Source organism: Pogoniulus pusillus, chromosome 1, assembly GCF_015220805.1.
Source record: "Pogoniulus pusillus isolate bPogPus1 chromosome 1, bPogPus1.pri, whole genome shotgun sequence".
NCBI classification, from domain to species: domain Eukaryota; kingdom Metazoa; phylum Chordata; class Aves; order Piciformes; family Lybiidae; genus Pogoniulus; species Pogoniulus pusillus.
This window is the reverse complement of record NC_087264.1, coordinates 2,625,378-2,638,130: the sequence shown is the minus strand read 5'-3', so window position 1 is coordinate 2,638,130 and position 12,753 is coordinate 2,625,378. Positions and strand designations below refer to the sequence as shown.

At 48.4% G+C, this 12,753-nt stretch overlaps 1 long non-coding RNA gene across 1 annotated transcript; it reads right to left on the bottom strand.

The window, feature by feature from the left end:
- Window positions 1-1,053: 1,053 nt before the first annotated feature.
- Window positions 1,054-9,578, bottom strand: LOC135180322 (uncharacterized). The gene is made up of 3 exons (XR_010304394.1): window positions 9,541-9,578; window positions 4,389-4,526; window positions 1,054-1,493 (listed from the first exon to the last, which is right to left on the bottom strand). It is a non-coding gene; the product is annotated as an uncharacterized LOC135180322 (long non-coding RNA).
- Window positions 9,579-12,753: the final 3,175 nt, after the last annotated feature.

The window sequence follows — 12,753 nt, the reverse complement described above, 5'->3', positions numbered from 1 at the left end:
TTCTCTGCTTGAAAAGTAGTACATCCAGATGAGAGCTTTGAGTGCATCCTCCAACTACAGAACAAACTGAGTGAATCTGACTTAAAAATTGCCACAGTCCAAAACTTGAGGTTCTAAGTTTGCTGCTCTTAATTCTGCAAGGGAAATATTCTCTGCTTGAAAAGTAGTACATCCAGATGAGAGCTTTGAGTGCATCCTCCAACTACAGAACAAACTGAGTGAATCTGACTTTAAAATTGCCACAGTCCAAAACTTGAGGTTCTAAGTTTGCTGCTCTTAATTCTGCAAGGGAAATATTCTCTGCTTGAAAAGTAGTACATCCAGATGAGAGCTTTGAGTGCATCCTCCAACTACAGAACAAACTGAGTGAATCTGACTTTAAAATTGCCACAGTCCAAAACTTGAGGTTCTAAGTTTGCTGCTCTTAATTCTGCAAGAGAAACATTCTCTGCTTGAAAAGTAGTACATCCAGATGAGAGCTTTGAGAGTCGAGGGGAGTGATTTTAATTAGAGAAATAAGAACCACAAACTCTTCCTTTGTTTGTTTAGAGCTTTTTGTTTGATTAGGTTTTGAGCTTTTTTTGTGTGTGTTTGTTTGTCGTTGGTTGGGGTTTTTTGTTTGGTTTTTGGGAGGTCAGGGTTTGGGGTTTTTTTGTTTGTTTGTTTGTTTGTTTGTTTTTCCCCCTGTAATTATTTCTCCTTTGGAGCCCTACCCCTGTGCTCCTTTGGAGCCCTACCCTCGTCCTCCCTTGGAGCCCTACCCCTGTTCTCCTCTGGAGCCCTACCCTCGTCCTCCCTTGGAGCCCTACCCTCGTCCTCCCTTGGAGCCCTACCCTTGTCCTCCTTCAGAGCCCTACCCCTGTCCTCCTTCAGAGCCCTACCCTCGTCTGATGAAATTATTTAACTGGTATTTAACCAGGAGGCGAACTCCTGAATGACAGCTCAAGAAGGGACCTCAAGCTGTTGTCCTTGAAAGCAGTGCTGAGCTTCCCCTTGGCTTCACAGGGCACAGTATCCAGCATAGCCCAGCTCCAGACACTTCTATTCTGCAGCCAACAGTGTTTCCTGTTCAGAAAGGACAGACTGTTCCCCAGAGGAGATGTGTAGCATAGGAAATAAACAACTCCTGCAGATTAAAGGCTGGTCCAAAACCACATTAGAGCCAGTCTGAAGCCTTCCAGTTGTCCCAGTGGAGTTGATCATCGTTGATCAAACTGACTGTGCCAGTGTCTGCTGTGATTCTGGAATAAATGTGGTGGAGCAGAATTTCTACCTGAGCCAGCCTTGCACCTATATGAGCACAGGTTTTTGCTTAGTCCGTGACACAAAGGGGGTTGTCCCTTCTGCCTTTCTTTGCTCTTGCCCCCAGGAGAGATGAGTGCTGCAAAGCATGAACCAGCTTTTCAGGAGAGCTCCTCTTGGCAGTGCCTCCAGCCTCTGTGACAACAGAGAAACACTTCTCTTGTGCTCCTTGCTTGTCCTTGTAATGACTCCTGCAAGAGAGATGTGCTTCTTCTCAGATCATGTGGCACACAACAAAGCAATAATCATTTCAGTTGGTTTTGTCTGCCCTTAACCTGAATCCAAATTACCCCACAGGCCTGGCCTGATGTCTGATATGCAAGCAGTGTACTTTTCATAGAGTCATAGAATCGAGCAGGTTGGAAGAGAGCTCCAAGCTCAGCCAGCCCAACCTAGCACCCAGCCCTGGCCAATTAACCAGACCATGGCACTAAGTGCCTCATCTAGGCTTTTTTTTTTTTTTTTTTTGCATAGCAGCCTCCATTCCTCCTGGTAAGCAGCTTGAAGAGATGCCCAACTCCCAGCCTCTTTCCTTCTTCCAACAACCCACATGGCAAAGCTGTCTGAAGCTGGTTTTCATCCTCCACTGCACCCAAGACCTTTGAGGCACAGAGGAGATGCATGACCCTGCTGAAATTTGTGTTCCACCCTTTGAGGCACAGAGGTGATCACAGAATCACAGAATTTCTTAGACTGGAAAGCCCTTCAAGCTCATCAGTCCAATCCTTAGTTTCACACTGACAAGTCCTTGACTAAACCAAAGCCCTCAGCACAACATCTGATGACTGTGAATTGCTGTGGTTGGAAAGGAGCACCAGGATCAGCCAGTCCAACCTTCATCCCAGCAGCCTTCATCACTAGATCATAGCCTCAAGTACCACATCCACTCTACTTTGAAACACCTCCAGGGATGGTGACTCCACCACCTCCCTGGGCAGCCTGTGCCAGTGCCTGACCACCTGCCCAGGAAAGAACTTCCTCGCAACACCCAACCTAAACCTCCTCTGATGCAGCTTGAGGCCATTTCCTCTTGTCCTATCATTAGTAATTTGGGAGAAGAGACCAGCTCCAGCCTCACTACAATCTCCTTTTAGGCAGTTGTAGAAGGCAATAAGGTCCCCTCTTAGCCCCCTCATCTCCAGACTAAACACCCCCAGCTCCCTCAGCTGCTCCTCATAGGTCATATTTGCCAGACCTCTCCCCAGCTTAATCACCCTGATGCATGACCCTGCTGAAGTTTGTGTTCCACTACCTTCCAGGGAATAAAAGTAACCTGTTGTTGAATGGGGAGGGGGAGCAGAGTAATTCCCTTTCCTTAAAACAATTCCCTCAAGTCTCTGGAGAAGGTAAACTACAGCAGTCCCAAAGCCTGTGCAGCATCCAAGCAGCTTTCAGCTCAGCACAGCACAGAGAGCTGTCTCTCAGAAGGCTGGCTATGAGAGGCTCTCTCTCTCTCCATCAGGCAATACAGCAAACAAGTCATGTCTCTTAGAAGAGGAAAAACCTATTTTAGAGCTCTCTCTCTTTCTGTGTGGGTGCTTATCTCTGGTCACTGCTGTTCGCCATGTAGAGAAGTCTGTGGCGTGCATTTCTAAGAGAGCAAACTGTCTAAAATTAGCTGTTAGTTTAAAATAAGAGACTGTGCAGTTCTCCAGGGAGGGGCATTCATCCTCCAAAGGAAACTGTCAAGGATTGCTCAGGATTACTCTCCAGCTGTTCAGAACTGCTGCATCCTTTTAAATTATAATGTCAACATGTCGCAAATAGTATGGAATGACAATGTCTAATTTCTGTCCTGTGAGGAATGAAAAGGAAGGGAAATTGCTGGCATACCAGATACAGGCCAGCTTTAAGGGAGCAGGTAACTTTTCTAGGATCTTGCAAGGGAACAATTAGTGAAAACAGAATTTTCTAGACAGTCCCTGAAATTCAGAGGCTTTACATTACAAATACCAGGGTAATGCTCCCCAGCATAGATTGTGTTATCTCCATAGAATCAACCAGCTTGGAAGAGACCTCCAAGATCACCCAGTCCAACCTAGCACCCAGCCCTAGACAATCAACCAGACCATAGCACTAAGTGCCCCAAACAGGCTTGGCTTCAACACCTCCAGGGATGGCGATTCCACCACCTCCCCAAGCAGCCCATTCCAATGCCAATCACTCTCTCTGACAACAACTTCCTAACAACATCCAGCTTAGACCTGCCCTGCCACAACTCCAGACTCTGTCCCCTTCTTCTGTTGCTGCTTGCCTGGCAGCAGAGCCCAACCCCACCTGGCTACAGCCTCCCTGCAGGGAGCTGCAGACAGCAATGAGCTCTGCCCTGAGCCTCCTCTTCTGCAGGCTGCACACCCCCAGCTCCCTCAGCCTCTCCTCACAGGGCTCTGCTCCAGGCCCTTCCCCAGCCTTGCTGCCCTTCTCTGGACACCTTCCAGTATCTCAACCTGTCTCTTGAATTGAAGAGCCCAGAACTGTCCTACTGGCCAACCAGACTCCACTGGTGGAGTCACCATCTCTGGAGGCATTCAAGCAAAGCCTGGCTGAGGCACATAGTGCCATGCTCTGGTTGATTGGCCAGGGCTGGGTGCTAGGTTGGACTGGATGAGCTTGAGGTCTCATCCAACCCAGTTGATTCTACGATGGGTTTGAACTACAAGAAGGAGATTCAGACAAGATACAAAGCAGATTGTTTTTTCACTGAGTGGTAAAGCCCTGGCACAGGATGCACAGAAATGTGGTAGATACCCCACCCCTGGAAACACTCCAAATCAGATTGGATGGGATGCCAATCTGCTCTGTTTGCAGATGTTCCTCCCACTCTCTTCACCATGAGAGTGGTGAAAGCCTGGAATGGGTTGCCCAGGGAGGCAGGTGAGGCACCCTGGCTGGAGGTGTTTAAGGCCAGGCTGGATGAGGCTGTGGCCAGGCTGATCCAGGGTGGGGGTCCCTGGCCATGGCTGGGGGGTTGGAACTGGCTGATACTTGTGGTCACTTCCAACCCTGACTGATTCCATAACTGCAAGGCAATTTGGATAGATGACCTCTAAAGTTCCCTTTCAACCCAACCCATTCTATGATTCTACTTTGGGTTGTGAGAGAGCAATGAGTTTGCAGGGCTCAGCTGATGAACAGCAGCTCAAGAAGAGGTGGTAATGCGATTGCTTCACTCAGCTGCCCGCATCCAGATCTTGAGTATTCTCACAAGCTCTTGGGATGACTGCCTGTAAAACATAAACAATGCAATATGAACCAGAAGTGTCCCAGGGTGTACATTTTAATGCTCAGACTCCATGCAGCACTGTGTATTTTCCATGTTAAGTTAAAGAAGCAAATGAAACAGAAAGAACTCAACATGCTTTACATTCCCTTGCAAGTGGAAGTTGTTTTGCTAAAGGCTGCAAATGATCCATATTGATGTTAACTGCTTTGTTTTGTTGTTCATTTTTGAGGGTGGGGTTGGGGTTTTTTTGTTTGTTGTTCCTTTGTTTGGGAGGGTTGGTTTTGAGGTTTGGTTTGGGGTATTTTTTTATATGATCACCTTCATTTGAATTTAGAAAGTCTCGAAATGATAATTGAATCACAAGTCTGGATTAGGATTCTAGCAGCAACACTTGACTTGGTCAAAAATCACTGTTAGGAAGAGATGCAATTTTTACACAGTACTTCACATTGATTAAGTAATGTGTGAAAATGGAAACAACAACAAAAAAAAAGTAGTAGTCGAATCTTAATCATAGTAATTTGCATGAAATAAAAGTCTCTGTCAAGGGAATGCACATTATAATAACTCCTGGGTGTTTTGGTTGCATCAGTGAGCAAAGAAGTTGTGTGCATACTGTGGGGGCTTATATCCAATCCTGATACACAAGAATTTTGTCTATTTTTAATCTACCTTTGACTTTAGAATTGTGGTTAGTGAGAGGCTGAGACAAACAACTACGACAGAGCAAAGCCAGAGTTCACAGATGATCAACAATGTCTATACCTGAATGAAGTGCAGAAGCACAAACCAGTAGGTTGTAAACATGGGAACTCAGTTTGAAGCTAATTAAGGCTCATTTGGTTTTGACCTGCATCAAACAATAGCGCTAAAGCAGAAAAGCAGATGCATTTTGGAAGCTACTGAACTGCAGAACCTTATCTGGAGCCCAGTGGAGTCAGCAGAGACCTTCTCACTGACTTCAGTCAATCAAGCCTTAGAAATGTTTGGGTTTATTTGCACAAATTGGTCTGAAGTAGAAAGGAGGTTTAGCTGCAATCCCTGCTCTGTTGTGTGCACACGTCAATGCCGCTAAACACCGCGGCAGTGTCACTGTTATCTGTCGCCGAAGCAGAGCCGGGAGCTCAGGAGCGTTTCTCTGGGCCATGGTGACCATTGTGCAACCTGGTTTGTTTTAAAGAGTTGCTGTTTCAAAAAATCAATGGGTATCAGCCACTAATTACAGAAAATCTATGGCTTGGCCCTTCAGCAGGTTTTGCCTTTTTCCCCCACTTGCTGTGCTACCTTTGCGCTGGGCTGGCAGCAGTGCGCCGTAGCAGTAAGTCACAGCCAGCCACCCAGCCCCCTTTTGCATCCATTCCAGCTTCACCCAGGGTAGGCTTCATCATGTGAAGTTTCTGATGAATAGGCTGCCATAACACACCTGAATCCTCTCCACTGACCTTGGCATCAACTTGATAGAATCATAGAATCAACCAGGTTGGAAGAGACCTCCAAGAGCATCCAGTCCAACCTATCCCCCAGCCCTATCCAGTCAACTAGACCATGACACTAAGTGCCTCATCCAGTCTTTTCTTGAAGACCTCCAGGGAGGGTGCTTCCACCACCTCCCTGGGCAGCCCATTCCAATGCCAATTGGATGCTGTATTTTATGAGAATGTAACAAAACAAAGGCAAGATTGATTCAATTGTTCAAAACGTTTTCTGTGTGGAAGCTTCTTTGCCCCAGAAATGTGATTTTGTGAGTGGGAGGCTTCTGTTCTGAATGAATATCTAAGAGCTGTGGTCCCCTTTCCCATCTTTCAATGACCACAAAGGAAAATAGGGGCTCCTAGACACCTGCATGCAGGCACAACTGCTGACTGTTCTACCTTACTTCAATGAATATCTAAGAGCTGTGATCCCCTTTCCCATCTTTCAATGACCACAAAGGAAAACAGGGGATCCTGCAGTCATAACTTCTGTTTTACCTTACTTGAATGACTAAGAGCTGTGGTCCCCTTCTCCTGATGCAGCCCACATTTTGGGCTGCAGCAGAAGTGTGGCCAGCAGGGCCAGGGAGGTGATTCTCCCCCTCTACTGCACTCTGCTGAGACCCCACCTGGAGTACTGCATCCAGCTCTGGAGCCCCTGGGACAAGAGGGATGTGGAGATGCTGGAGAGTGTCCAGAGCAGGGCCAGGAGGATGCTGAGAGGCTGCAGCAGCTCTGCTGTGAGCACAGACTGAAAGAGTTGGGGCTGTGCAGGCTGGAGCAGAGGAGGCTCCCAGGTGACCTTCTTGTGGCCTTACAGGATCTGAAGGGGCCTCCAAAAAAGCTGGGGAGGGACTTTTGAGGCTGTGAGGGAGTGGCAGGAGTGGGGGGAATGGAGCAAAGCTGGAGGTGGGGAGATTGAGACTGGAGGTGAGGAGGAAGTTGTTGATGATGAGAGTGGTGAGAGGCTGGACTGGGTTGCCCAGGGAGGTGGTTGAGGCCCCATGGCTGGAGGTGTTTGAGGCCAGGCTGGCTGAGGCTGTGTGCAGCCTGCTCTAGGGTAGGGTGTCCCTGGCCATGGCAGGGGGGTTGGAACTGGCTGCTCCTTGTGGTGCCCTTCCAACCCTGACTGATTCTCTGATCTTTCAATGATCACAAAGAACAGGGGCTCCCAGACATCTACACACAGTCACAGCTGCTGACTGTTTTACCTTACTTAGAGCTTTGCAATCAGTCCAAGGGCTCCTGGGCAAGCAATTGAGTTTTATAGGCATGGGGGTTTTTGCCATTCCCTCTTTCATTTCTACAAGATGTGCTTATAATGAGAGATGAATTCCCTTTGGAGGAGAGCCCTGTTGTGGGGGTTTTTTTGAGACAGGCTGTATGAAATCTGTTGAGACCTGCAGAAGTTGCTGTGGTATCACTGTGTTGTATCAGGAGGGATATTCAGTTATCCCCAGCCACAGCATCATTTGGATAATTACTTCTTGCAGGGTATCGAAGCAGGTGTGGAGAGGGAAAAAAAAAAGAACTGTTGAACAGCTAAGCTTAAAGAAAACACAGGCTGAAGTTTATCTCTTGTTGCTGAAGCTGCCAGTAAAGCCAGGCACAGGAGGTGGGGTTGTTTGGGATTTATTCTAGGGGAGAAAGGCCCTGCTGTCTTCAGAGTGAGATGAGATCAAGTCCCACTTGCAATACCACTTACATATTGTAGTTGCAAGCCAGGAGATTGGTTGGGTTTTTTTTCCCCCACATCAAAATAAAAGGAATGGATGGGCCTGCACTTAGAAAAGAGTTGGCATTCCTACAGCAAGCATGCAGGTTGATAAGGGTTTGCTTTATTCTTTGCAGAAATAACCTTTGCTGTGAAATGCAAGCGCAGGGACATTATCGGTTACATAGAGAAGCCGCATGAAAGGCTGCAGTACAATAATGAAGGAGAGAGGTTCTGAGAGGAGAGCAGCACCAAAGGCACTCAGTGCCTCATTGGCTTGGGCTGTTCCTTCCCCACAAAACTGATATTTTCAAACCTTGGTTTTGGACAAAAGCCCTTCCTGAGAGGGAGAGTTAGCAAAGGGAAACTGTCCTCTGGATGCGATGCTGGAATCATCAATAAGTTTGCAGATGACACCAAGCTAGGAGCAGGTGTGGATCTGTTGGAAGGTAGGAGAGCCCTGCAGAGGAACCTTGCCAGGCCTCCAAGCTCATCCAGTTCAACCTAGCACCCAGCCCTATCCAGTCAACCAGACCATGGCACTAAGTGCCTCATCCAGTCTTTGCTTGAACACCTCCAGGCACAGAGACTCCACCACCTCCCTGGGCAGCCTATTCCAATGTCAATCACTCTCTCAATAGGGCTTTTTCCTCCTGAGGCCGTGATGGACCTTATTTTGAGTGTCCTTATACTACAGTCCACAACTTCCCATTTACATTCCCATTTTCCATTGAGACCTTTGCTAAACAGGAGCACTAGAACAAGGGTTCAGTAACAGAACAAGGGGACACAGTCTCAAGTTGTGGCAGGAGAGGTCTAGGCTGGATGTTAGGAGGAAGTTGTTTGCAGAGAGAGTGATTGGCATTGGAATGGGCTGCCCAGGGAGGTGGTGGAGTCACCATCCCTGGAGGTGTTCAAGAAAAGCCTGGATGAGGCACTTAGTGCCATGGTCTAGTTGACTGGGTAGGGCTGGGTACTAGGTTGGACTGGCTGAGCTTGGAGGTCTCTTCCAACCTGGTTGATTCTATGATTAAGCAGTGTCCAAGGACTTTGAGTGGCTTTTAAGAGCAGGTTAGGCAAATATCCATCAGGAGTATTTACCTAGTACTTATCCTGCCTTAAGGCAGGGAATAAGTGATGTGGCCTCATTAAATTCACCTTTCCTGGTGTCCTCTGGCTTCAAGTACTTAGATCTTTCCACTGCAGAGGAAGCTGCCATAAAGAACAGGCTGTGGTTATTGCTTTGATGCCATCTTCTTGGTGATGCTTGATGACAGGACAAGGGGCATTGGGTGGAAGTTGAGGCACAGGAAATTTCATGCAAACGTGCTTGCTCCACTTTAGGAAGAAGTTCTTTACAGAGAGAGTGATTTCCCATTGGAATGGGCTGCCCAGGGAGGTGATGGAGGCACCATCCCTGGAAGTGTTCAAGAAAAGACTGGATAAGGCACTTAGTGCCATGGTCTGGTTGATTGGATAGGGCTGGGTGCTAGGTTGGGCTGGATGATCTTGGAGGTCTCTTCCAACCTGCTTGATTCTATGATTCTGTGATTCTATGCAGAGGAATTTTTTCCCCTGTGGGGGTGAAAGAACATTGGTACAGGCTGCCCAGGCAGATTGTGAAGTTTCTCTTTCTGGAAGGATTCAAAACCCACCTGAATGCACCTCTATGTGATTTGGTTCAGGCAATCCTGCTGGTTGAACCAGATGACCTTCCAAGGTCCCTTCCAGCCTCTGATCTTCTGTAAGCCCTACCTAACCGGGGGGCCACCAGGCCCCCCGGCCTTAGTCCCACTCCCACTCACCCAGTGGGCACCAGGGGTACTCACCAGTGATGACAGGAGGAGGATCCCTCTGCCCACTTGGGCCAACTTGGGGCTGCTGCCTTTCCTGGGGCTGATTATAAAGGGGAGTGGGCAGGGAGGACAAAGTGGTCACAGCTGGGGTGGGAGGAGACTCAACAGAGCCCAGGTGCTGTGGGTTTGGGGGGCAGGAGGGGAGAAATGCTGGGTGGGGTGGGAGAGGGAATGATTCTGGGATTCTCTGCTCTCCTTTAATTGAAGAGGATTTCCACATGACCTACTTGTTGGCTGCTCAGAGCTTGGTATTTGACTGCTGTGAACCATTCCATGCAAGGAGAGATGTGCTCCTGGGATCCTCATCTCTCCAGCAGTGCCCAGTTGAGGCAGTCTGTGAGTGTGGCAAGGAGCAATGATGTAATAAATAAATTACTGAATGAGCTTTCAGCCTGAATGGCTACAAACCAGGAGAGATTTACCTTCCCCATGCAGAAATGTATACATAGAACCATAGAATCAACCAGGTTAGGAGAGACCTCCAAGAACATCCAGTTCATGCTAGCACCCAACCCTGGCCAAGCAACCAGACCTTGGCACTAAATGCCCCATCCAAGTTTTGCTTTAACACCTCCAGGGACAGCAACTCCACTACTCCACCACCTCCCTGGGCAGCCCATTCCAATGCCAATCACTCTCTCTGACAACAACTTCCTAACAACATCCAGCCTAGACATCCCCTGGCACAACTTGAGACTGGGTCCCCTTGTTCTCTTGCTGGATGCCTGGCAGAAGAGACTAACCCCACCTGGCTATAACCTCCCAGGGAGGTGGTGGAGTTGCTGTCCCTGGAGGTGTTTAAAAGGAGAGTGGATGTGGTGCTTGAGACTGTGGTCTAGTGATGAAGGATGCTGGGATAAAGGTTGGACTGGCTGATCCTGGTGGTCCTTTCTGACCATAGCAATTCATAGTGATTAGGTGTTGTGCTGAGGGCTTTGGTTTAGTCAAATACTTGTCACTGTGAAACTCATGATTGGACTCAATGAGCTGGGAAGTTCTGTGATTCTGTGATTTCCCAACACACTTCATCCTCTACCATCCTTTACCAGTAGCAATGCACCACCTCATTATTGCAACTTTAAAACCTCTTAAGGTGTGTGTTTTTTTTCTTCTGCTATATTTAAAGATGTACAGAAATATTCATTATTGCATTTCCTACTTTACAAAGACCACTTGAAAGATTATTCCTAGCTGCAATTCCAAGCTGCCAATTTGTAACAGAATATGTATACGACAGAGCTAGGAACAATGAACATGAGGCAGCAGTGTGCCCAGGTGGCCAAGAGAGCCAATGGCATCCTGGGCTGGCTCAGGAGCAGTGTGGCCAGCAGGACAAGGGAGGTTCTTCTGCCCCTGTACTCAGCACTGCTCAGGACACCCCCTGAGTGCTGTGTCCAGTTCTGGGCTCCTGAATTGAAGAGAGATGTTGAGGTGCTGGAAGGTGTTTGGAGAAGGGCAGCAAGGCTGGGGAGGGGCCTGGAGCAGAGCCCTGTGAGGAGAGGCTGAGGGAGCTGGGGGTGTGCAGCCTGCAGCAGAGGAGGCTCAGGGCAGAGCTCATTGTTGCCTGCAGCTGCCTGCAGGGAGGCTGTAGCCAGGTGGGGTTGGGCTCTGCTGCCAGGCAAGCAGCAATACAACAAGGGGACACAGTCTCAAGCTGTGCTGGGGGAGGTCTAGGCTGGATGTTGTTAGGAAGTTGTTGTCAGAGAGAGTGATTGGCATTGGAATGGGCTGCCCAGGGAGGTGGTGGAGACACCATCCCTGGAGGTGTTGAAGCCAAGCCTGGCTGAGGCACTTAGTTGATTGTCTAGGGCTGGGTGCTAGGTTGGCCTGGATTCTCTTGGAGGTCTCTTCCAACCTGGTTGATTCTATGATTCTATGATTCTAACTCAGATCACAGCAGGAACAGGACACCTCTTATGCCAGATGTGTTTTGATTCTTTTGAAACATGCAGAGGAACACTTGCCCATGGCACAAAGGGCATCAAACAGACCCAGTGCTGGGTGTACATTTAGGAGTGCTGTACTTCTCTTTCAGAGGAGCCATCATTCTTTTTGTACTTCCTTTTCTCTTCTTTGTATTCATCTACAGGTTTCTCTCTTTGCCAAACCAGAAATCTGAGGCAGATCCCTGGGGAATTGCTTGATGCTTGGATCCTCAAGCCAATTCAAGCTATAGTTTGCCACAGGGGCAGTGTTATCCCTCCAGACTATTCAGAAGCGTGCCTTCTAACCTTGTTTAAGCTGTTCTGCTTTAAACTGATGCAGCTACTGGCATTAAGATATTCTGAACCATCATTAGCTCTATTTACTGAGCCTTTAGAAGTGTGAATCACTGCAAACATCTGGAATGAACAGGTGGAATTCAACTGAACTTACTGCACATTTCTATTTTAATGGTGTTTGGCTTCCCTTTTAATTTGAACACCAGTGCTTCCTGGAGACCCAAATGTTATTACAGGCATATATTGAATTAATTTAATTGGCAATGAGTTAAAAAATATTATTTCAGAGGATTTTTTGATGTTAACTAATGAGGCATCATATTCCATACATATTCCTGCTAGTTCATCCTGCTTCCCTGAGGAAGCACAGGCTATGTAGTTGCATCCTCCATCTGGCAGGTTGCCCTAGAAACTTTGGACCTTCCCTGTGAGCAGAATGAGTCTGGGGTGCAGTGGAACACGGTGGGGGCAACAGGGTGGTGGGAGATGCCATTGGAATGGGCTGCCCAGGGAAGTGGTGGAGTCATTGTCCTTGGAGGTGTTCAAGCAAAGACTGGATGAAGCACTTAGTGCCATGGTCTGGACACACTCCAGCATCTCCACAGCCCTCTTGTCCCAGGGGCTCCAGAGCTGGATGCAGGACTCCAGGTGGGGTCTCAGCAGAGCACAACAGAGGGGCAGAATCCCCTCCCTGGCCCTGCTGGCCACACTTCTGCTGCTGCAGCCCAGGCTCTGCTTGGCTTTCTGGGCTGCAAGTGCACACTGCTGGCTCCTCTTGAGCTTCTCCTCCACCAGCACCCCCAAGTCCCTCTCCCCAGAGCTGCTCTCCAGCCACTCACTGCCCAGCCTGCACTTCTGCTTGACATTGCCTCCACCCAGCTGCAGGACACTGCACTTGCTCTTGTTGAACCTCCTGAGCTCAGCTTGTGCCCACCTCTGCAGCCTGCCCAGGTGCCTCTGGATG